The sequence below is a fragment of the Cyprinus carpio genome, unplaced genomic scaffold (assembly GCF_018340385.1).
Source record: "Cyprinus carpio isolate SPL01 unplaced genomic scaffold, ASM1834038v1 S000006462, whole genome shotgun sequence".
Lineage (NCBI taxonomy): Eukaryota > Metazoa > Chordata > Actinopteri > Cypriniformes > Cyprinidae > Cyprinus > Cyprinus carpio.
In genome coordinates, this window is record NW_024879142.1 from 140,633 (window position 1) to 165,993 (window position 25,361).

A 25,361-nucleotide genomic window follows, 5' to 3' on the forward strand; every position below is an offset into this window, starting at 1 on the left:
CCACACCTGCCTGCTGCCATTCCTGAGCAAGCTCTGCACTGGTGGCACTCCTGATCCCGCAGCTGAATCCTCTTTAGGGGAGACGATCCTGGCGCTTTGCTGGACTTTCTTTCTTGGACGCCCTGAAGCCTTCTTTACAAGAATTGAACCACTTTCCTTGAAGTTCTTGATGAACCTATAAATTGTTGTTTATTTAGTAGCCACAATGCCTGTGAAGCCATTTTTATGCACCGCAATGATGGCTGCAAGCGTTTCTTTGCAGGTCACCATGGTTAACAATGGAAGAACAATGATTTCAAGCATTACCCTCATTTTAACATGTGAAGTCTGCCATTCTCACCCAATCAGCCTGACATAATGATCTCCAGCCTTGTGCTCGCCAACATTCTCACCTGAGTTAACAAGATGATTACTGAAATGATCTCAGCAGGTCCTTTAATGGCAGCAATGAAATGCATTGAAAGGTTTTTTGGGATTAAGTTAATTTTCATGGCAAAGAAGGACTATGCAATTCATCTGATCACTCTTCATAACATTCTGAGTATATGCAAATTGCTATTATTAAACTTAAGCAGCAACTTGTCCAATTTCCAATATTTATGTAATTCTCAAAACTTTTGGCCACGACTGTAGAGACTGAGAATGAAAAACCAAACAGACTTTTGTCTTTGTATTGCTTTAATTCTCTGCAGAGAATGATCTGGTTTACACATAGCTTCCGAGTCTGTATGCATAGAGATAACACACAGACTTATTGCCCCCTTTTATAGAATGTAAAAGATACATTGAAGGACAGACTAGGACCTTTGAGCCAATCATGTTGCTCAGTGCACAATCACATCATAACACATGCACATCTCATGTACATCTCCATAGTAGATGCCTGGTTACTCTCAAAACTGCCCATCCCTGGTACACAGTTCCCTTAAATATTGTCATTCAACCTAAAGCAGTTATGTGCACAAGTTACATAAAATAACTTAATGTCCCTATGGACTATATATACTAACTTATTCATTGTATGTTTAAAAGATACTTAAATGAGATTAATGCAATCAATGCCAAATTAACAAAACTAAAATTTCCATAACACTCCTCCCTTTTTGATCATTATTGATCACTTATACTGATTAAAATGTAGATACATTTGTGAGCACATTATCTCCTTATAGTTTACATCAATCATGTAAATTCAAGATTTAAAACACCATTACTTCTCATAAGGGTGAAAAAAGCATTTGCATTGTTTTTTTATGGAACATAGTCATTCCTAACATATAAGCAAGAGAAGATATTCAAAGAGAAGAAACTTTCTTAACTTTCCTTCCGGTTGCATCATCTCATAACACGGACAATGACCTGCTTTTAGACCCGCTTTTATTCTACAGCATGTCATGCTTACAACTCTTCTTCTGTAGAGCTGCTGCAGGTGTCAGATTTTAGCATCTCATTGTCTTCATCATTTACATCAGAAGCACTCACATATACAAGTCATTGTACATTAACATCTGATGAACTACTAAAGATTTCATGATTGAATTTACAGCTTTTCTAATCATTCCCACTACACAAGGCCACATACACAGCAAATATAAATTCATACAGTGCTGAGATGGCAATTAACCAAATGTATTCTTCTTTTTGTCATAAACCCTTAAACCAATTCCATTCCCAATCATCATTGGCATTTACTTCTCTAGCTGTTAACCTGTGAATTGAATTAGTCATGTTTTGAATACAGTTCCCACAAGCACAAACACATCTCTGCCAGGAGATGCAGAGAGCTGGTCCAGGACAAATCTTGCAGTGCAGTCGGCCTCAGTACTCGTGGTTCCTTCTTGATGCCTTCCATCATCACCTTAGTAGTGTTCATGAAACTTATCAGTCCATACCTTGCGATTTCGACTTAAATTTGAAGAAGGCTGACCCCAAGCGCTGGAATTACAGCATGGAATAACTTCTCAGCTCAATTCCACAGCCTGTGTTCCCTCTTGTCGAAGCTGGTCATGTAGTTTCGCTGCAGTGGTCGGATGGTATGTTTCCTAACAGCTCAAGGCCCTCGCTGTCATCCGCTGTCCAAACTGACCTCAGATCACCCGCACACAGTGATGTTGCTGCGTGTTCAGCTCCCCATACACCACTGTATGCTTGTTCACCTAAGTCAACCAGACGCCCCTGGCACGGGGCAGCTGGTCAATCACTTTACTGAGCTGTAGCCCTCTGGTGGCACTCGACCGTTCCTGCGGACTTTCATTGTAGCACGTGCTCCACTCTGCCATTTAACCTCGGTGTTGTTAACATAGCAAGACCTGACATCATGCAAGGCTCCTTGATGGGCTTGGGCAGAGCATCCTGACCTGTCTAAGATAATCGTGACAGAGAACAGGAGACAACTTGTCTGATACACTTCCGCATGTCATGTCAACACAAGGCTATAGAGGACAGTGGTTGTGGTTCAGTCCTACTCCCAAATCTGAAAGTTGGTTCCTGCCAACACCAAAAAGTATCAAAGTACACTCAAGTGAGGAACTGTTCGTGTTTGTCATTGCTATCTACATTACACAATGGGGAGTGCTGTTATACCCAAGACAATCCGGCTTGCGTCACAAGCAAGTCATTAATTTGTTCTTTTTTTATGTCACACCTGGACTGATATTTTCATTTGCAAAAAGGTGTGTCTATTCATCACTCATACATTATTATCCATTTGCTGGATTTGGAAGATGGGTGTGCTGTTCTGTGGGCATCATTTGCCCTCTGTCCACTTCCTGTGCTGTGTCGTGGAACACATCATACCTGAATGTTGACATACCGTCTACAAAGGAAGTGAATCCATTTGTGAACCCCCAAAAATTAAAACTTAATTCATGCAAATCAAACATCCCCCCTTTTTACTCGTGATCTAGGCCATGTTATCTGAAGTTATGGCATAGTGTGGGAAAAGTGTTGTGATGGCAGACCAAGGTCTGTCTTCAGTACTCGGCACTGTTTTCATTGTTTGCACTCTGCCTTCACCCATCCCATTGTTGGTTCCTTACTCTTCTTCTTGTCCCTAGCTGTGGCAATAGCTGTCAAGATAATCAGAAGGGGAGTGTGATATTACTTCAGTTGTTAAAATGTTACCACAGGTCACAAAGGAAAAGTTCTGTTTCTCATAGCTGTTTCCGAACTTTTCCCTCCCCCAAACGTCCTCCAGCCCCTCTCGTCCCCCTCCATTCTCCCCCCCTCCCTTCCACTCCGCTTCCTCTCGCTCACCCCTCACCCTTGCGCATTCCCCGTAGGGGTAATACCAGCTTACGCTTGTTACCTAAAATCACAAAAAACCCATAACTTTCTGTGGGGAATGTGGTGAGCGCCTTTGCAGATAGCAAGACTAACTTTGGTAGCAAAATTGCTTCAAACAATGCTGCTATTATGTCATGGCTTGTTAAAATCAAGGGCTTACCATCACAACTTAGCAGAACAGACTCGCTGTGTTTCCATCAATGGCCCCAAAACTCACGAAAGCAAAAACCCACCAATAGAATATACAAGACAATTTGTGTAAATGGTAAATCTGTTTGTCCCATCAGCAATTTTTTGCATAGCAGACGAAAGCGCTTCCGTCAATGCTACTACACTCAGTCGCTGGCGCAGAAGCAATGCCCCCCACCGGCATGTGGAGCGCTCCCACGATCTTATTTGTTGCATATGCAGTGGTATTGCAGCTTAACTTGCCTTCTTGCTGTTTTGCCATTATTTGGGTCTCTAGATGCTAAACCATCCAATGAATAGACCAATCTAAGTCAGCAATTTCGAAGGGGGTTGTTCTTTTAAATCTGGTTCTTGGTGTTACAGTAACCTGATTCAAGTAGTGCGGCAACCTGTCATGTTCTTTCCCCCATCCTGCCTTTGTAGGGAGCAATGGTGTACTGGAGTTAACAAACTGTGCATCTTGTTTTTTAAATATTGTGATGTTTTGGCATTTCTAATAGCAATTGCATGGGGTACCTGACCACCTGGCCATTGACAAATGCGATGTTTTCTGTTCCAACAGGATCAGAGACACTGTGTGTGGCAATAGCAAGTCACACATCAGAGTACCACCTACACTTTTTTCGCACTTGAAGCTAAGAATAGCTACTTTTTCTGACAGATGCCAAAACAGCTCTCGAGGCATTTTTTGTTTGCATGGCAATTCTGCCGCTACCGGGATCGCGCTTATACTCAAGAAAAAATAGCAAACAACGGTCTCACCCCAATGATCCTGTAACAGAACAGAAGTCAGAAACCCAATTCTCTCTATCAACAAGTTTGTACAAAAATTTCTTTCGGGTCTGGGAGTCCCAGTGTTGTTGGGTTTGTAGGTGTGACATTGTATATATCTTTCACAATGCCACTCTCTGACTTAATGGAATCGCAGGTCAGTTTGGCAAAGTGGGTTTGCAAAGCCTATCCATGAGCCCAAATCGCGCTAAGGGGGCGCTGCTTTGATACATAATTTGGAATCTATGATACGTTAGCAATACGAACACAATGCCTCAAAAATGACATGTAGGTTGCTTTGTCATGATAAGCTTTTTAGAATCTTTTGAATTGTCTTTTATTTTCAGTCAGATTACGATTCCATTTTAGTGGTGATGACCTAAAAATGTCACCTCCCCTTTTTACAAACTGCAGTTTTGACAAACTGGCTCATGACCCTCAGCAGCCAAAAGTTCTTAAAGTTTTACAGTGTCCTGTTTGTATGTTTCTTCATCTTTTTAACAGGGGAAATAGGTGTACGCACAGGAGAATTTTCACAGAGCTCAATTACCCCAGCTGCTCTTAATGATTCAGAAACTGGTGTTCACAGAGTCAGTAATCAGACTTTGAGGACTTGAACTGGTTCACAATTTTTTAACCAGTCCCAAGTCAAATTTAGATAAAGCCCAAAGTGTTTTAGGGAATTCTTTGAGCACTGGGTGAGTCTCTACTTCCTCTTTCTGAGAGAAAGGTTGTTGTCATCCTGTCATCAATCACACAGACTGTACGTACAGCTTTAACAGCAGTCCCGTGCAAACACATTCGGTATGCAGACAGTGTTGGATTGTATTCAACCTTTTCCTCTGCTGTCTCCACCCAATTCACATGAAAAATACACATTTTTACAAATATGCTACCAATGTCTTTCCTATGGTCATTGTTCTTTTTGACAATGAAACATGTGGAAGAGAATCAAACAACATTTGCTGTTCATTTCTCAAATCAACAGCAACAGCGCATCTATTTTATGTCTCGATTAACCATTTCAGGTCTGTTGTTTCTATACATGAAACCATTTTTGTTCTAAAATTGAATGTTTTCCCAATTATATATGTGCTGAGCAATGTAAATCAGAGAATGGCATAATTCAGAACTAGGTGAAACTGTCTTTTGCAGCCTTGACAAGCTTTTCACATAATTCATCATCTTTCAGTTTACACTGGTAAATATACAACTGCCATTGTTGGATTTTGGCTAAATTTTGAATTTGGAACTGGGACCACTTCCCAGTTTCACATTAAATCTATTTCTTACAAATTTTGAAGGCAGTTTTCTGACAGTAGTAAGCAATGCTTAAAGTACATGCAATTCTAATCTTTACACCTCACCTCAATGGTACGGAGAAATTTTCTCTGACCGTATAACCAGATGCAGTAGTAGACCAAACTAAATTTCCACTTAATTTTGGAATTGTATCTATTTCATCCTTTCTAATTACTGAGTTGCCAGCCCTTTCAACTCTATTAAGCCATAATCTATGTGGCATTTGTTTATAAGCTAATTTATGTGCCTATGTTCTTGTCGAGAGAAGATTGATCATTTTCTAATCTTCCAATGTGATCATGTATCAGAGCAAGCATTTTTCTTCATTGCTAAGAGCGGAAATATGAGCAAGCGTATTTTCTTCGTTGCAGTGAGCAGAAACATAAGCAAGCATACTTTCTTCATTGCAGTGAGCTTTAGAGAAAGTGTGTGTGTTTCAGACTTATCTGTTTGTGCTGCGTGGCCTTGGTGGACTTTGCTCCCGACTCCCCACTTATTCTTCAACTTCTGCTGTGAAAGTCTCTGTTGTCAGTCTGCCTCAGCTTTCTCTGGTCCAGCCACCGTTTGGTTGATCAAATGTGCACAGTGAAATTTTCCAATGTCCCCTCTCCCTGCAGTAAAAGCAAACATCTGGATCAGTCTGAGCCAGTCTTTGTCCTCTGCTCTTCTGCGTGATTTTGGTGGTGTTCACTCTGACTGGAAAGTCAGTCTTGATCCGTTGACACAGTGTTTCCACTGCTTGACGATCTGCTTTGTTTTGCCTCTTTCAAGTCTTTCTCGTTCCATGGTTGAGACCATCACAGTTCTATTCAGCCCAGCCTCTTGAGTCATGGGGAAAGCTCTGACATGCTCTCCTTTTCCTCCAGTTTCTTCTCGTTCAGGCTGTTCGGCTGCAGTGTCACTCTCTCATGAGCTTTAGATCTGGTGCTGACTCCGGCCATGGAGTATTTCATCATACCGATGACATTGCTGGTTGCAGAGCAGACGGTTTGGAAGATGCTGATGCTGTCAAAGTTGTGCTTGTCTTTAAGTTCGGGCGTCAAGGACTGTGGTGCAGATGCAGTTGCTCTGTAGGATGGAGGCAGCTGTGGTGGTTGAATCTGGTGCTGCTGTGGCATTTCTCGATAGGGGTGAAACCAGGAGTCCAGATCAAAGTCCACTTTGGCACACCACCGTTCTCTAAGGGGATAAAGAGAAGAATTCTGAACAGTATGATCAGTTCTTTTGTCAGCATTTTCTACAGAACTGTAATTTCTCAGTTCTTTCCTAAATGGCACTGATATTTATTTCTCAGCGTTCTGCTGCTTCACGCCTGTGCTTTAAAAAGTAAAATAAAAATTCCTATGTTTCTGAAACTTGTCTTTTGCTTGTTTTTTCACTTTTTTATATTCTCTTAATTTGTTTTCACATTTTTCCAAGCTCTCTTTTATTTTGTTAAGGGCTGTTATGCTAAAGGTACTTTTTATTTTTTGGAAAACCATCATTCTCAACCCAGGGTATGACTTAAAACCATTTTTATTTCCCATATTTCTATTTCATGTCATTGTAAATTGAACTATCCAAATCATCAAGATCGATCTTAGATATGACATTCCCAGACCCCATATTCACAATCAAGACTTTCTGGAACGCGTCCACTTTTCCTCACACTTAGTCATCACTACAGTGTGGCTTCGCGCTTACTTGCCGAAGTCTTGCCTTGTCACCCCCTGTCTTGCTTCCTTGCAAGACGGTCCTGGTCCTGCTTACTCGCAGACCTATTTTCGCTTACCTGCGAAATCTTTTTTCACTTACTTGTGAAACGGGGTGGCTTGGACTTGCAGCAATGGAGGTTTTAGGCCAGTAAAGTCTGGGAATACCAGATCTTAATTTGCCAATTTAAAAAACCAATTTGTAAATTTTAAGGTTATTGGAATTTCAAAATCAGTCTCACCGTTTGTAGCACGCGTTTTCTAATCCTTTTGGTAAGCAGCAGTGAAGGTCCACAAGCCCTCAGACGTCAGTCCCCCCCCTACCTGAAACCTTTTTGGGGTTTAGGGCTAAACCCTTTGTGGGTTTAGGGTGATCAGCCAACTAACGTCCTCAGGTCCTGGACGATCAACAGTGGAATCCCGTCACTCGTTGCCATGTTTGTTGTGGAAATTCTAATTCAATAACAATTTGTAGAGACTGAGAATGAAAAACCAAACAGAGTTTTGTCTTTGTATTGCTTTAATTCTCTGCAGAGAATGATCTGGTTTACACTAAGCTTCCGAGTCTGTATGCATAAAGATAACACACAGACTTACAGGACACTTTTTATAGAATGTAAGAAGATACATTGAAGGACAGACTAGGACCTTTGAGGCCAATCATGTTGCTCAGTGCACAATCACATCATAACACATGCACATCTCATGCACATCTCATAGTAGATGCCTGGTTACTCTCAAAAAACTGCCCATCTCTGGTACACAGTTTCCCCTTAAAGGTTACCATATGCAAAAATTGAGGTAAAATATCCAAAAAATGACCTACGCATTAAAAGAATGAGAAGAAATAAGGACGATGATGTCATTAAAAAATGTCAAGTTATAGTGCTGCAGAGATATCAACCTTAATTAGCATTAGCATTACTAGTGGCGTGGAAAGTGTGAAAAGAGTCAATTCTGCGTGTGTCTCACAGGTGAATGCTTGAGAGTTGGCAGCTCCGGTTACGTTGGTTGGCGGCGCTTGGTCAACATCAGCTGTCTGATGTTGACCAATGATGTTGACAGAATGTTGTCTGTCAAATTAATTTAATTCAAATAATGTGTATATACGTCTCAAAATGTAATATGAACAAAAACGAATAGGAACATATTCACTGGTAAAGGTGAAGGGGAGTAGCTTGAAGATGTCATGTTTCAAAATCACTTGACATCACCCAACGTTCCTCTGGAGGCAAAACGACCTCTTATGGGCCTTTCACACAGGGGCCGGTCTCTTGTGGCGCTTGCCGCTGGGTTCAGCGTTGCCCTTCAGATACAACGCGATTTGCGCTGTGCTGCGCTATGGCGTAGGCGGAGTTTTAAAAACTTTTAGCGGGAGCTCTTTCATAGTCTGTTGTTCCTCTTTTCGGTCAGCAGCAAACATGTATCTGTCCCGTTGTAAGAAGCGAGCGATAGCGCTAGTCCTGCTGATGAGAATTAAGAGAGAAGCAAGGAAGAAGAGGCGGTGGGACGACCTCCAAACTTGTATCGTTTACAAGCTCAGGAATTCTGGACACACAGAGAACAGTACTAGCCGTTCATCCATTTTGGATTTCCGTGCTTGTTTGGATCCCACGATTCTATTGGTCGCGCTGGTAATCGTCACAGAGCGCAGCGGCAAAGTGAAAACTATTTGAACTTTGACCATGGGTAGTGCGCATACCGTTTCCGTAGTGAACGGCCCATTAGGCTTCGGCGATGGATGTGAGGGGTTGTTGTGAAGGTAGGGGCGGAGAATAGAGGATATGCAGGTTCTCGTTTGTTAATCTAGAGTAAACCAATTCCACCTTATATGAGATCGCTGCCCAAATCGGTACTGGGAATGTGGGAGTCATGACTTGATATTTTTATGCCACGTGACCGGGAACAGATGGCACCTTAAATGTTGTTCATTCAAAACCTCAAGCAGTTATGTGCCACAAGTTACATAAAACTAACTTAATGTCCCTATGGACTATATATATCTAACTTATTCATTGGATGTGTTAAAAAGATACTAAAAGGAGATAATGAAAATCAATGCCAAATTAACAAAAACTAAAAATTTTCCATAACATGACAAAGAGACTTGTCACTGATGCACTACGTAAAAAAAAGCCAAATCTGCAACTTTTAACAACTTAATGCAAAAGTTTAAACACTATGCGTGGAAACATTATTCAAAAAAACGTTGATATTGATTATAATGCTGGTTTTGAACATCTATTTAATGTTTTGTATTATTTATTTAGAAAGAAAATTTCTTTCAGTTTACTTGATATGTTATGGAGTACCTAATAAATATTAATTGGTGAAAGGATATTCTGTGTCTAAGATGTTTTATAGTGTGAGGGTATCTCATAGTTTCCTCAAAGGTGGTGTGCAACGGTCGGATGGGCCATACATTGGACGGTGGGCTGTCAGGTTCTCGCGTGCTGTTGGGGCGGGGAGTGGTGAGTACTCATAAAAATTTCTTCAAGGTTGGCAGGTATGATAATGTTACAAAATATTTTTTATTGCAACTAAATGCAATCTCAAATCAAAGAATCCATGGGAAACAAAGGAATTTCCCTCCACATATTATTATAATAAACTGTAAACATTGATCCTAAATCCATTCATGTTTTTATGATTTCAGAAGGCTCATGTGCCGCTGAAGACTGGAGTAATGATGCTGAAAATTCCCGCTGTGATCACAGGCATCATAATTGGCTTAATGTCTGTTTAAAAAATAAAAACGCATTGAAATGTGCTTCTTCTACTGTGTTTTGTGATCAAATAAATGCAGCCTTGTTGAACAAAATACTTTTTTCAAATATTTAAAAAAAATCTTCACTGACCCTAAAACTTGTTGCATGTTGTAGTGTTCTGTCAGACGATAGTTCCGTTAAGTACTCGTATGTCATACACCCCGCCCCCCAATTGCTTATGAATAACAAATTGTGTCTTGAAATCAGTGCCTGACTTAATCCAGGTCACCAAACAACCTTCAAAGACTAAACTGCAGACTGATTTATGTGCGTCCTCTTCTACAAAAAAAACAATTGAGTTTTTGAGACTCTTATTCAACACTTTGCTCCACCCTCATGTGTTTTGCTATTCATTGCGATTGAATGGAGCAACATTTCTGGGTGTTTTTAGTTGTAATTGTCAGTCCCCTGGCGAGAGAATCTGAAATGTATTCCCCCTGGTTTCACACGTCAAGGCTTTAGCCTCACCATCACAGACTCTAATGCATGTGTGCGCTGTTTTAACTGAAAGCAACTTGTCAGTATGCTGTTGTTTTTGTCTCAAAAATGCACATGCACCATATTAATTATTTAAGTATATTTAATTATAATATATTAAAATATTTAATTTAATTTAATCAATACCGTAATACTATTGATCAGCCTATACCAAATGTGGGATGTGTTTTCCACTAGAAACAACACTTTTTTGGTTATTTTCAGTTACTACTGTGAAGTAGCTTTGATACACATCTGTTTGTGAACAACGCGCTATACAAATGTATACTGGACTTGATTTGACCAATTAGTTTTTTTTTGTTTTTTTTCTATTGGCGGGGGCGGGGTGTATGAAGGCCTTTACTGTAAATGTACTGAACAAAATAAGACCTTACTCATGGCTGTAATCTGAGCCCTGTCTGCAAAACCCAGGCGATCAATGTGGATTATTGCTTCAATCTAAATGTTTTTGGTCACCTTGGTGGTTGCACAATGGAAAATACACCTTGCCACAGTGAAATTGCTGAAAAAAAAATTTATATTGCTCGTCAAAAAATGTATGCCCCAAAGCTAGGAAACAGATGAATGGTGTGTGTATATTCTTATAGGGAATGTGCTGCGTTACTGGTGTTTTTCTCCCGGGGATTCAGCATCGCAGGAGCTGCGCGGGACAGGGAGTAAGCAGCATCATTCGCACCAGTGGACCTCTCTCGCCAGCTATCAACTCTTCCAACTGTGAAAGGAAAATGTTGTCGTGCTTCTTGGGATAGCGTCCCTGACTGAGGTTTGAGAGTTGGATTGCAGGTAGGATACTAATTCTCTGGCTGATTTGCTGCAGGTCCTTTTCCCTGTATTCCTTGGGGCAATCTTCAATGTAATCCCAGCCTGATCAGCTTCAGTCCGTATCATTGAAAAACGGTAGCCCGGAACGGCGTGAAGTTGAGCACAGAGCCGGGGTTGACATGAGGTGAGTGTTTCACGTGAGTGTCGTGTCCTGATCGAGGGGCAGTTTAGTCAAAATACAAAGCACTAGGTTTTACACCTGTCATTAGTAGTTCACCCACCTTCTATTTCAAAAACCAGGTGACTATTATTTTGATCTGAGAAATTTCTTCATTTATATTTGACCATAGGCTGTCAAGGTACAAAAAGTACCATAGAAGACGTTTCTATCCGTGGTTCTCTACTGCTTTGGCCATGCGGAACCACGTTCTCCCATGGTTCATTAAACCCGTGACCCAATTTTTGTAAAGAATTTTACATAAAAAGAACAACATTTTGTCCCATCAGACTTTACTTAACCTGCACATTAATTCTAAGGATATGAATAATTACGGATGAATAAAAAGTAGCCTAGTAAGGTAAGGCCTGCTTTAATTAGCAGGGTTTTAAAAGAGGTTTTGTTTTAACGGGTTATTTCACACCAAAATTTTAAAATTATGTTCATTGCTCACCCTCATGTCATTGCAAAAACCTGGAAGGCTTTCGTTCATTCTGTGAAACCCATGAAGGGAACACAAATGATCTTAATGACAAAAACGAAGTTCATAAAGAGATCGGTAAAACTAATCCATCTGAATTAAGTGTTTAAAGTTCAGAGATTTCTGAGGAGATTTGATCGTCTTACGTGATATGATGAACAGATTGAATTAGTATTTTATTCACATATAACAACATTGATCAAAAGGAACATCAAAAAGAACCTCAAATGAAACCTGCTTGAGTGCACGAACAAACCTCATTGGTTATCAGTAGAAGAGCAAACGTGTCTGCGTAACACATGAGAATGAACCTCATCTGGTTCTTGCGTCAAAGGAAACAGGCTCAAGGCTTCTGTTTTACCATAATCTGATGTGTGAGTGAATGTTTATATAGTGAATTAAAGCCAGATAGCCAACTCTGTTCATCAAAATAAGCTATTGAGTCATCGTCAGAAAATATGGCACACTCAATTAATATCGGGATTAGCGTCAACGATTGCTGTATGGACCTTTTTAAAGCGGTTCAACGTGGAAGATTGTTTAGACTTGTCAATGGATGGGACCATAAAATCTCTCAAAAAAGATTCATTTGTGTTCTGAAGAGGAACAACACTCTATGGCGTTAGAAACGACTGAGGGTGGAGTAAGTTCGCATGTTCAGTTTTGGTGGGAAACTCCCTTAAAATACAATAAAGTTAGTAAGTGGTGTGAGCCACCACAGTCATTTAACCAAGATACACAATGAACACAAGTGAGAAAATAAAGTTGGCATTTGGGGTTTACAAGAAACAACAGTTACCATAATAAAAATACAAAAAATAGCATAAACTAGCCTAAACTGTTAATGAAATGAAAACACTGCCTCCTGGTTAGCTAGCCTTGGACCTCATAGCTGCATGCAAACTCCATCTCCATCTAACACAAGTAACCAGTTAAGGATTGTCCTGGAACTTTTTGGTAATTTTTTTGTGCTTTTTATGTCATAACCAAGTTGATGAATAGTGTGTGCCACAGCAGTGCACCCTAAGAGTGCCCTGTAAATGGCTGACAGGGACATGAAAGTAATTTTTTTTCTTGAGGTTAAAACAAGTCCAGACAATGGCTCGTGACATACCGTTAGCCTGCACAACAGATTAATTGAAGCAGTGACAACAGTGTTTTCCTCAGACACGCTTTATTTAAAACTGCGGCGAAAGAAGACGTCCTTCAGCTTTTTATGCCACGTCTTCCACATTATTCTTGCCAACAGAAAACCTAAAATTACATTTCTTGGTGTGTTTTATTTTGACTGCACATCCCCACAACCTACATTTATAGGGACTCGGGAAAGATTAAATGTGAGCGTTAGGAGGCTTGTAAACTGCTCCTTTGTTTTTGAAAGGTTGTTCCTGAAAACTGTCCATCTATTGAAACACTCTTGGTAAAAGACTCGCCAGCCGCTGATCTTAAACTCTTATCAAGAATGCATCTGATGATCAGCCATGATGATAGTTCATCTGATTGGGTTTGGCAGTCAATTCTGACACTGACTGGTCCCTCAGTGGACCGCGGGTGTTCTTCCCTCGTATCCGGTGATGGATAAGACTCTGGAGTTCTGGCGGGTCAGTGGGGTTTCGGGGGCCTGTCGACTCGGTGTTAAAGATATACGGAATGTATTGCGGGCGCTGACCTCGGAACAGTTCAAATTGGAGATGATCAGTTTAAGTGACGAGTTGTGATTTTGATTCAGACTGATTTCGAGAAAAAAAAAACATGATGATTTATTGACAGAACCTAAAAACAATGATTTGTTTTAAAAGTTAGACAGCATGTTTCTTACTCTTGCTAGGTTTTTAAAATGAATGAAATACTTTTTATTTTCTTTTTTTTTGTAAGTTTCTTTGTAAATTTCTGTACCTTTGTTCATCTTTGCCAACTTTAGAATTTCATTACTATGCACCAATCCCTCTTCACTCTCTCAGGCTAGTGGACATGCAGGTTGCATTGACAAAAAGTGAAGCCCATGTTTTGTTGAAAACCGAGGGGTAAAGGGCACTTTTACTGAGGTAACCACTCAGTATGATTTGATATACAGTAGATACTAACAAAATGCTAGCATAGCTTGATGTGCACAAGCCCTCAGTCCGTTCTGCTCTAAAATTGTATTCTCTTGCAGGTGATTGATGGACTATTATGCCAAGCTGAAAGACCCAAACTCCAGCGGAGGGGAAGCTTCTTCGCTGTATGTAGGAGGAAAGGTGAGACTATACATATTGATGCAATAAAATTACTTTTATGAACCGACACCAGTAATATCAACACATTTCTTGTTTTCCATCTTTCCCCAAGGAAAGCAAAGGGTTGGATTTTGCTGACACGTACTGTCGAGGTGTTGTTGTCACTGGACTCCCCTTTCCCCCGATGATGGACCCGAGGGTGGTGCTTAAAATGCAGTATCTGGACGAGATGTGCAAAAATAACATTAGTGGAGTGAAGGTACCTGCTCTTCAAATGCTCACAACTGTGTTTCTTTTATGGAATGCAGATATTGTACCCATGTACCATTTTATGTTTCTGTTTTTATCCTTGTTTGCAAATAAAAGTTGTGGGCAGTAAATGCAAATAAATCCATAAATCACAAATCTTAAAATCTTTTTTCAAAGCAATGGTTTTTATCAAATATGATCAATAGAAAGGAAGTCTCTTATCAGATAATACCTTTTAATAGATATTGTACTTTGATATTGATACTGTGGTACAACTCCCCAATACATAGTGATTTTTATGTATTAATAATTCATTGAAAAAACAAAAGAAAATATAACATGATCTTCAAATATTTTTACAAATATTTAATTAAATAAATATTCTTATTAGTATTATTATTCTTTTTTATTTTTTTTGATGATCTTAATGATGACTAAGATCATGATGTAAAGGTTCTTATGGTCTGTGTTGTTGTTCAGTATCTGTCGGGCAGGAGTGGTACAGACAGCAGGCCTATCGAGCTGTGAATCAAGCCATTGGCAGAGTGATCCGTCACAGAGAAGACTACGGAGCCATCTTCCTCTGTGATCACAGGTCAGCGCTAATTACTAGAACAGCAATTCCCAATTTGACTGGAGAGCATGCACTCCAATATTAATGTTCTGGAATTGTAATCCAGGTTCAGTGGCACCGAAGCCTGTAATCAGCTTCCTCCTTGGGTGAGGCCATATGTTAAAATTTATGATAACTTCGGTACCGTTGGTCCGTGATGTGGTTCATTTCTTTCGGACGGCGCAGAAAACAGTATGTTTTTTTCTTGTTCATCTACCCTAAAAATCTGCAAGGCCCTTTTAACACTAATAGGAGCTGACATGCACATTTATTGGTTGATTTGTTTATCAGAGACCAGTTCCTGTTAGGAAAGAAAAAGCAGAGAGCAGTGAGAAGCAGGCAGACACCAGGCCGCTCAACAGAGGCTCCGGCTGTCCTCATAAGAGTGTCTGGCTCAGTGTGCACATCTCGAAAGGCCCAAACAAGTAGACTCCCACGTCCCCAGCCTAAAAGGAAAAAAAATTAGGTGAGATCAACCTCCATTTAACTTAAATTTTTTTTTTTCCTGTATTTTTTAATGAGTTACAGGCACAAATTGGGGTGAATGTGATTTTCATTAAGACATACTAAGTCTTGGAAATTTATGTTGCCATTTATTCCCTAATTACTTTTATACATTAATCAATATAAAAGTCAAGTAATTAAGCAATAAGTTGTAATATTTGGTCTCATTCTGAGATTGTTGAACCCAGCTGAACAAATGAAAAACATTTAACATAAGATAATGCTTGGAGCCTATTCTATCATTTAACGAAACAGAGCCCTCCGATTTGATCGTTCATAATTTGTTTTGACGGCATTAATTTTGAACTAATTGACACTAAGTCAGCAAAAAGTGATTGTGTTGTTTTAGAGTCAGAAGAGCAGTCCCTGGAAGTGATGGGGATGCCCAAATGTTCATTCAATATGAGATGGACATTGACAGAAAACCAGTTAGCCCTGCTGGACGTCCCTGATGACACAACCAACAAAGTGAGGGAAGACAACCATGGTTGGGGAAGAAAGGGTAAGACAAGAATTACATTGCGAAAGAGATTTTCTTAGGCCCTGTTTACAGGCTGGTGCGTTTTGGGTCGATCGGATCACAAGTGGATGAAGGCTAAATACAGGTCTAAATTGGGGTCTAAAACTTTTGACCTTGGTCCACTTTCAAACACTTTTTTTCTGAACCAAGTGTTACTTTCGTCTCTCTGCTGTTTATCATCTAAATGAGATGTATATATAATGTCAGAGCTGCTCTTTTCCTAATGATGCTAATGTATACTGCCATGGTCCACAAAAAGTATAAAAAAAGTAGTTACAGCAAAGTTTGCTCCATTTCCAGATCTTATGAATCAAGAGAGCTACTGTGAGAAACACTTGTATAGGCACACGAATCACATTTCTCTGGGAATTTTTTTTGCTGAAAAATGAGGATTGTAAACACATTGTCTCATAAAATCATGATCAGGACAACTTTTTTTGGATCTGTTACTCAATCTTTCTGCTTTCTTTAGATAAGCTCATTGTGCGGTGTAAGATTTATCACATGCTGTAACATAACTAGTGCTAATTTCCCTTTACTCATTTGTTGTAACCTGGAGGAGAGTCCACTTCTCTTCTCATTCCCTACCAGCATGACAAACCGTCTGGAATCGTTAATCAAGAAGTTTGGAAGCGGAAAATTAAAGGGTTCAACAGCAGGTAAGGCATCCTGCCTTAAGTTTTGTGAGCTGTGGTGCTTTTTAGTTCCCCCATATTGTTAATGTAGAACTCAATATGCTGTCACTAACATGGACTTAAAAGCAACTGGATTATTTTACAACCGATATTCCATATTAAAAATGCATATTTATTTTACCAATATCAGAATGTAATATAAATAGCGGTCTAGATCTTACATCTATCTAATATATATAATATATATACATCTATATATATATATATATATATATAGTATATATATATATCATATATGATAGGCAATCTATTATTATCATTAGAAAGTATTATTCATGTGATAGCAAAATAACTATAGCATCATTTACTCCAGTCTTCCCAGAATTATTCATTAATAAAAAAAATAAAAAATTAATAATAATTAATCCCCTGTGATTGCTAGTGCTTATACCGTCTAATTTAGTTAGATAAATCACCATACATGGATTGTGGACCATTTAAAAGGACCGGGCCATGGTTATTGAAGTAAATGTATCCTTTCTTCTCTGCTTTTTCAGAAAACAATGAAGTCATGTACTGAAAAAACAGGCAATGCTTTTTCATTCAGGTGGAGTGAGACGATGCCTGAGTCATGAGAACTTAAAGATAATCATGGAGGCGTTACAGTGGTACAAAGACAACCGATGACCTGAGTAACTTTTTCTAGTTAATGTGGTTGAACCGCTCGTTCGAGACACCACACGGATTGCTCAGACAGGTGCAATCTCATAATATTCCTTATTATTTTCCGCGTGTTCTCTCTGTACTTATGAGTCTTTACAGCCTTTAAACCACTTGCCTACAATGGGCTGGATTGTTCACTGAAACCGAAAGTAACTCACTCCCGCTAAACATTTACTCTTTGAATTATTACACCACCTGGGAGGGAACAATACAAGTTTACACCATTATGACTAAAAGTTTGCTAAAAAGTATTATCTACTAAAGCCAGGTGCTATTTGACTCTGGTCAAGCGGACCCATAGCAGAAATGGTGGGAGTGGCCCTTAGATGGCAACATGCCTAGTGCATTATGGTGTTGAAGGTTTCTACCTATTTGGCTAAACGGAAGACAACAGAATTTTTATTTTGTTAATCTAGTAGTATCTAGGTTTTACTTTTATCTTATTTAGCACCGATTAAAAAAAAAAAAAAAATTCCTTTTTTTTCTACTGCATAGTACAACTTATAATAATATATCCTACTAACATACTTTTAATACCTTCAATTATATTTAATTGTGACTGTATATAAAAAAAAAGTACAGTTAAAGGCAGGGTAGGCCGGCAGGTTTTTTTTTTTCTAAAAAAAAACTTTCAAATTTGACGTTAAACTGTCTTTATAATACCAATACATAATTAAATGTTAGTACTCTGAAAAGGAGAGTATAAAAATCGTGTGTCTGTAGTCCTCTCGGGGCTGCAATTAAACACAGCTACTAAATATGATTGGCTGGGCGACTGTCCCTCTCTCTCGCTACCATGGCTACCACCCCTGCTGCTACAGGAGCTTGGCCACATGCGCGCACCCACAAGAGGGGAAGAGGCCACGCAAGCTAGGAAGAAAGTAACTAAAAATATAGCTAAATAGTTTATAATTGTTAATTATAACTTGCAATTATAATATAATAATTCTACAGAATTTTTTTTTTTTTTTTTTACATATAAATGTTCAAGCAATATGCAAACTATCAAGTAAGACATTTATACATTTTTCGAAATACATAACATTTCAAAGAATCTTTACAGAAAGACATACTGTTGTGTCTATATGGTCAAAAACATCACTGTTTTAATAGTTGGTGCTAAATGCTTTAGTCTTCATACATACAGCAAGCAAGCCAAAGGCAACAGTGGGAAATAAAGAAAAATCTGTAAGATGCCGATACTGGAGTAAAAATACCTTTGGAGTAACCAGACTAACCAAAAACACAGAGGACCAGTTCTCGTATATTCAGTCTAAACATTTGGTACAATGTCAATGGTAGTTAACAGTGTTACTGCATTGATTCCGCTGTAAGATTCAAAGCTGTAACATTGTTTTCTCCTGTGGCCCAGGTGATGCAGGCAGTGTTAGTGTGTACTAGTGTTTTAGCACATCTGATCTCTTCTGGAAGCTGATTCCAACTGCGGGCAGCATAGTAAACTAAAGGGGGACTCCCCTTGTTTTGTGTGAACCCTTGGTATTTCTAACTGACTCGATCCTAGTAATCTCCCCCCCCCCCCCGGGTCGTGGTCTGTTTATATTCAGTGAGCATATCTAAAATATAATAGCGGTCCTAGGGGTCATTTAGTGACTTATATATGAGTAAAAGTACTTTAAAATCAATCCTAAATGTAACTGGAAGCCAGTGTAAGGACCTGAGGACTGGTGTGATATGCTCAGATTTTCTGGTTCTCGTCAGATTTATGGCAGCAGCGTTCTGGATGAGCTGCAGCTGTCTAATGGTTTTTTTGGAAAGGCCAGTGAGGAGCCCATAACAATAGTCCACCCTGCTGGTGATAAAGGCATGAACCTAGGGAAAACATCTAATTCTTGCAAATGTTTTTTAAAGTATAGATACTGATTTAGTTACTACTTTGACATAAAAACTCAAACTAAGGTCTGTCTCCAGAGTCACACCAAGATTTCCCGACTTGATTTTTAGTTGTTTGTCCCCTAGAGCCAAGGTATGCATTCACCTTGAAAACTTGCAATAATTCAAAAATTATATATATATATATATATATATATATTAATTTTTTTTTTTTTTTTTTTTTATTTTTTTTATTACTAATTCTATTTCTGTTATCCCACAATCTTCTGAATTTGTGGGGTGTAACGGGTTTTGTAGTCATCACAACTGAATTATTATTATTTTATAACTGAAAAAATATCAGGCACTTAAAACAGCTACTGCCTTGGTCCTACGCGGACCTGATTTCAACCTGACCCCCACCTGCTGTTAGCATTCCATTGACTCCCATTCATTTTGGCGTCACTTTGACAGCGAACAACTTTACATCTGAGGCGTTTAAAAATTGGATAATGACTGCGTCATAACCTGCGACTCTCTGTCGCACAGTAGAGAAATTACAGTATGGACAGGAGGAGAAGCTCGCAGACAATCTTTTACTGTCTATGAGGCGATCGGGGGGACACGGAGGCATAAAGTCAATTGAGATAATTAATCAGAATACTTCTAATTGACTTCTAATTGTCTCCGTTGATTCCAATGGGGTCACTGTGTCCATTTCTTTTACCGTCTATGGATTTTGCGAGGGGACTCGACTTACCTCATCACACCGGAAGTAAGAATTCAACACAATTTCTCCATTGAAAGTTGGGGGTATAAGCAGACAATGTCTAATATGGTGAGAAGTTTTCACTCTCACTACACTTCCGGCTTCAGAACTGGTTGCAGTTCCACTCTGATTCCATATGAGGGCGCTCACAGGATAAGTGCAGAATGAATGGAGGTCAATGGCGGTATACCCCTCAAAATCCACTTTTCTCAGGATATTAATTTTTTGTCTAGTAATTTTAATGTTGTATTTGAAAGGAGATGCAAAGAAATTACACATTGCTGGATGTTAGGTTTTTTAGAGTCACTTAATTTGCTTTAAAAAGTCTTTCAAAATGTCAGGTGACGTCATACACATCTTACGACCAGAGATACTGCTTTACAGCAATCCTTCAGTCCACTTTGGTGCTTTCAGAGAATGTCTATGGGGCTTTCCAGAGCCGTTGGGTAACTCCTAAAAAGACCCATTCAGTCTGTGGAAGGTGATTCAGTGAAGTAGTTAAAATAGAAAACAAAAACAATTTTTATGTAGCAACTCGAGTAAGGGAAGAGTCCCCCTCCCAACAACACGTATTGTTACGCTGTTTGGTAGCCCATGCAACCTGGCCGATTTTGGACATTAGCCAACTTGGCATTTTGGCCAGCTTTCCCTCCCACGTGAACCACAGTATAATTCAGGTAGGCTTTGATAATTAACACAGTCCACATGGGTTACCTTTTTCGTCCTTGGGAAATGAGAAATAGGACAACCCTTGCCCACTATTAGAACAATTTATCATTGCACACCTGCAAGGCTTTTTTTTCCTTTTAAATTTTGTATTGATATTTAGCACTATTGAGCGTGACATTTATTTGTGCTTTTTTAAGGTGGCAATACTATACCATATGTATCCGGTATTTCTTAACACAAGAATAACACAACAAGTACTCAAATTCAATTTATTTTCAGTGTAAATTTCACAGTACATACATTACAATAGGCAGATAACAGTAGCCTGGTAATACCAGACTCTGCTACTTCACTTTGCTTCGTAGACAGAGTCTGGAATGGCATAATAGAGAAGTGTTTTCTCTCTCGCTAGGCGCTTGTCTGAAGTTTAAAATCATTGGTTACCCGTAGCCAATCAGATACGTTTAGTTATGACGTTATGTTAATGCGCCTGTACAGCCGCCGCACATCGAAGCACAGACATCATGCATCGAACTCAAATCTATGATTGAACTTCCACTGTAAAACTGTTGTAAACACATGATGATGCGAGCGAAATACCGGAGTGAACAGTTTGAAAAAGAGTTGAATGTTCTCCATAACAGAGCGAATTGCATCCCGTGTCTCGTTTCCCATTTCCGCGGTCGTTTCGGTTTTCGATTTCTCTAACCTACAATGTAAAACTCAGCGCTTAGCATCTACGTCACGGCTCTCAGCCCGCCCTCTCTTCGTTGATTGGCCCGGCTGTTTCCAGACCGGTGGCGAACAGAAAGCTCTGACGCTGTATCAGACTGAGTACAGAAGCGAAATGAAATTGAGCGGAAGTAGGAAGTCTGACGTAGTCAGGCTAAGATAACAGTGCCAGCAACCAAAAAAAAGTTGCTGCGTTGAAAAGAAAAACAGTCAGGTGAAAGGGACAAATTTAGCTGTCTAGCCCCATAGACTCCCATTCATTTTGCACTCATGGCGATCGCCCCCAGTGGAACTATGGTGGAACTGCAACCAAAATTTGGTACAATAGGACTTAATAGGGAGTGGGAAGACTCTCCATAGACGGGCTCTGGTATAAGCCATAAAAATGTAACCATACATGGTAGACTTAAAACCAGCTACGGCTGTACTAAGCGATTGTATATGCTCATATAAACGGCAAAAGTTCATTGGGCACTAACCTTGTTTTGAGATAAATGTCTTTTTATTCGCAATGGGCTAGGTGCATAACATGGCGCCGGTGAGCTTTTTTTTATTAAATTTTTTTATTGAACATCATTAACAACCCAAAGTGGCTAGAAGGCAGTGGTTTTAGGGACCCAGCCTATAGGACCCCCGCTTATAGGACCCTAGTTTTTTTTCTGACAGCGCCACCTACCGAACTGGATCAACTAAAACACTCATTTGAGATGGACGACATGGACAATCAGGACTGTGAGAATTAAATTAACTTTTATTATATTACGTTTAAACGAAGCAAAGTTTACATAGCCAAAGTGAGAGCTGCAAACCTATGAATTAATAACTAATTACCATGAATGTAGAATTCTTATTCTAGATGTATTAATTACTTAGAAGTTCTTAAATTTTTACAAATTTGGTAAAACTGGTTTATGATACAACATTTGTGTCAGATAGTAGGCTATACTACTGTTTTTTTATTTTGCATTTGATTTAACTATAACACTGATAAAGTACACACTCTGTTGGTCATCATCCACCATCCCCTGCATCAGATAAAAATAAATAAATAAAAAGTTAATTCTAAGAACGTTTACCCATGTATGTGTGCAATAGTGGCCTCATATATTGTCTCTAAAATTTGAATCTCCAGTAACATTATTTATATAGCTCTAATTTTTTGACAAGAGTTTCACTGTTTAGAACATTTTGAGTTAAATTTCCAGTACCCTTTTGGCCTTTGATCTGTGTTAGCAGGTTTAAGAATAAGTTTAACCATACAGTGGTCAGTTAAAAGGTGCAGAAGAAACTGTAGAGCTTGGCTCCAGACAAGATCTAAATTCAGAGACCAGCCAGAAATCTAATCTAGATTTCACTGAACCATCAGGCTTAAATCAAGTGAAGGCTTGGACACAAGGGTTTTTAGTCCGCCATACATCTATTAAATTAAACACACTTCAAAAGTTAAGCAATATGGCATTGTAATGATGTCTTGTATATTTTGAGGGAGATCTATCAAGCCAATTATCTATTACCATATTAAAGTCACCTCCGAAAATAAAGTTTTCAGTTGGATACCTTTTACCTAAATCCTTTACAACTCTTATAACATCATCAATCAATATTTTTTTTTGGTTTTGATTATTATATCCATATATATTTCCCAGAATCAAAAAACGATCCTCTATTCAAAAACGCATATTATCCATGACCACAACTGTCCCTGGCAGTGGTTTTCCAAGGAAATTGTTTAAAAGTATAGCAATACCTGCTGACCTATTAGAACCATGAAAAAAAAGTATTTTATCTCCACCCTGGTTTGACCAGAATTTTTTCATCGAGTCAACAGAATGAGTTTCTTGGAGAAGAAAGCATTGTGCCTTTTCATTTTCACAAAAAAAGGAATACTGAGTTTCCTTTTAACACAAATCTCTTAGACCCCTAGTGTTAAGTGAAAGCGGTTCCTGCTCATTAAAGAAAATGTCTGGGGAAAGGGAACATTGGGTAGATGATGTCAGGCAGTGGCCAAAACTTACTGATAAAGGCAATTTATTGACAACATAGTGTAATAATGTAAAAATATGTAAGGTAATGCAATTAAGAAGTGCATTAATTGATGACAACAATAAAACCTAATGCTGTGCATTCCTTGCTGTATTGCTAATATTTCACAACCTTCAAAATAACTATTAGGCCATCCTTAAAAATATTCTTGTTTGCCAATAACCCGACCGACCCAATAAATTTTTTTTTTCCCCTTTTAGTCCGACCGACTTCGATTGGGCTTTAAATGTCTGGAATAAAGTGTTTCAAACCCTTATTTAAAAGTTCAGTTTACTGTTTTTAACCTTTAAACCAATCACATTTAATTTAGAAGAAAAAATTCCGGGGCAGGTGAACGAGAGCTCAGAAATGTGACTGCTTGCCGTTCCGCCATCTTGCCGAATCCCCTCGTTAGCCTATTTTTACAATAAACTGCTTCTACGGGGCCACAACGTAAGATACAAGGTAATGGGGCCTTTTATACATTTTCGTTTTTCTTTAGAAATAATGAATGGACAAATGGAGTCTTTAAAGCCTCAGATGTAAATTCGCTGTAAAAGTGACGCCAAAATGAATGGGAGTCAATGGAATGCTAACAGCAGGTGGGGGTCCGCTAGCCAATGGCGGCGCCCAGGGATGCTTCAATAAAATACAACTGTGCACAACCGGAGGCTGCAGTTTTAGCACCCCGGCTATTTTTTGTGACAGCACGATCTACCGAACTGGATGATATAGCAACGGTTGCAGTTTCAGGACCGCAGTTATAAGACCCAGGTGGTTTAGTTTGTACATACATAATTTGAAATACAGTTAATCTCATGAGTATTTTTATTAGATTTTATAAAATGTTGTTTATTCAAAATACATCAGAGGTTGGATTTAAAAAATTTACACAAAAACCAATTACAAATATATATACATTTTTAAAACATCTGAAATAGTGAAGCTCTTAGTTTCTTGAATTATACTGACTATATTGATTAACCTCCTTAAGTTTAACTAATTTGCTTGTTATCAGGTAAAATAAAATTGGAATCAGAGTATGCAGTCACTAAATGATATAGCCAGATATTGTATGGTTGTAGAGAGGCAAGACAAAACTGGAGAATGATTAAAGAATGAATTTATTGACATTTATATAGGGAGTTTAACATGTTCAACTGAAAGATATATCTCTGATTTAACACTTATGAAATGTTTTTGAGCCTTTTTCACATTTGGCTCCCAAACTCTGGAATAGTCTTCCTGATAAAGTTCAGGGTTCAGACACACTTCCTCTGTTTAAATCTAGATTAAAAACACATCTCTTTCGCCAAGCATTCAAATAATGCATCTCATAATTTGTGACTGCAGTTGTATCTAAACAAATGCGCTTTCTTATTCTTTTCGCTTGGGTTAAATGGGTTAATTTTTACTTTGTTGGAACAGCAGCTATGCTAATGATGTCTCTATTTGTTTCTCTGTTTTCTGCTGGGATCTTCATCCCGTGGTAACTAGGATTTACACAAGCTCCAGTCTGGAACCAGAACACCTGAGAAGAGATGATGCTGACCCTCAGAGGACCTCAGATGATGCTAACCCTGAATCAACAAACAGAACTAGCAAATATTGCTACAAGTGTGACTGCATCATATAATAATTGCTGTTAATAATGTTCATCGTCTGGCTGACTACGTCTTGTATTAATTTTTCTGAAAAGTCGTGTCATATGCACATAAACTGACAGTAACCACTTTTAAGCTACTACTAAATATTGTAGAAACGTAATTTTCTTTAAAGTTGCTTTGTAACAGTTTGTATTGTAAAAAGCACTATACAAATAAAATTGAATTGAACTGAATTGTTCCGTGAGTTATTCATTACTGTGATTGACAGTGATAACTGTAGCGATGAATGGAACAAAACAGCTGCAAAG

The 25,361-nt window shown here is 38.9% G+C and overlaps 1 protein-coding gene and 1 long non-coding RNA gene across 4 annotated transcripts in view; both read left to right on the forward strand.

The window, feature by feature from the left end:
- The window catches only part of LOC109076631 (cytoplasmic polyadenylation element-binding protein 1-like), a 78,950-nt gene that overhangs the window by 27,710 nt on the left and 25,879 nt on the right, over positions 1 to 25,361 (forward strand). The gene's annotated exons all lie outside the window — the stretch shown is intronic.
- LOC122143613 lies at positions 14,908 to 15,452 on the forward strand. The gene is made up of 3 exons (XR_006159277.1): positions 14,908 to 15,024; positions 15,110 to 15,234; positions 15,334 to 15,452. It is a non-coding gene; the product is annotated as an uncharacterized LOC122143613 (long non-coding RNA).